This window comes from Solanum stenotomum, unplaced genomic scaffold (assembly GCF_019186545.1).
Source record: "Solanum stenotomum isolate F172 unplaced genomic scaffold, ASM1918654v1 scaffold15513, whole genome shotgun sequence".
Lineage (NCBI taxonomy): Eukaryota > Viridiplantae > Streptophyta > Magnoliopsida > Solanales > Solanaceae > Solanum > Solanum stenotomum.
Genome location: NW_026023593.1, coordinates 70,337 through 71,129, shown reverse-complemented (window position 1 = coordinate 71,129; position 793 = coordinate 70,337).

The following is a 793-nucleotide window of genomic DNA, read 5'->3' as shown; positions in this document are numbered from 1 at the left end:
AAAATAGCTCCAATTGTTTATTCAATCTTATCAAATAAACAAAAAATTATAAAATCGCATAATAAATTATTACAAAGTTATTTGTTCTCCACTTAAATAATTGTTTCATCTAACTTTAATTTAATAAAAAAATTTGAACATAAATTGTAGTGTACTAGTCTTTAATATAATCCTCCCACATAGTACAGACAATTTCCTCACGCTGAACTTGCATTTCTCGATCATGTGACAGAGAAGACGAACCAACATTGTTACTTTGAGCCATTTGTTGGTCAATATCCTCCGCAACTATATCTTCATGTTCATAGACCATAAATATTTCATCACTACTTTGGTATTCTCACAAATAATTATGTAACACTGCACAAGTTATGACAATTTTCACTTGTGTATCAATATCATAATGGTTCATGCATTGTTTCAGTATTCTAAATCTATTTTTCCAAGCTCCAAAAGTCCGTTCAATCACATTGCACAGAGATGAATATCTATAATTAAATAGTTCTTTGGCATTTTGAGGCTCTCTTTCACTTCCTCGGTAATCTTGCAAATGATTGCATAGTCCTTTGTATGGAGCTAAAAATCTTTTTGTGTTTCGGAAACCAGCATCAACAACATAATATTTATCTACCAAAAAATATTTTATAAAGAATTACTAAAAGCATATGTGACGTAAATGAGACAACTTTGTGTAAATAAATAATATTTATTCTAAGGATGTAATTTAAAGTTACCATGTAGCGGAAATGGAAATTGTGACGTTGGTTCAACAAGTGCATTCTCAAGTACTTTA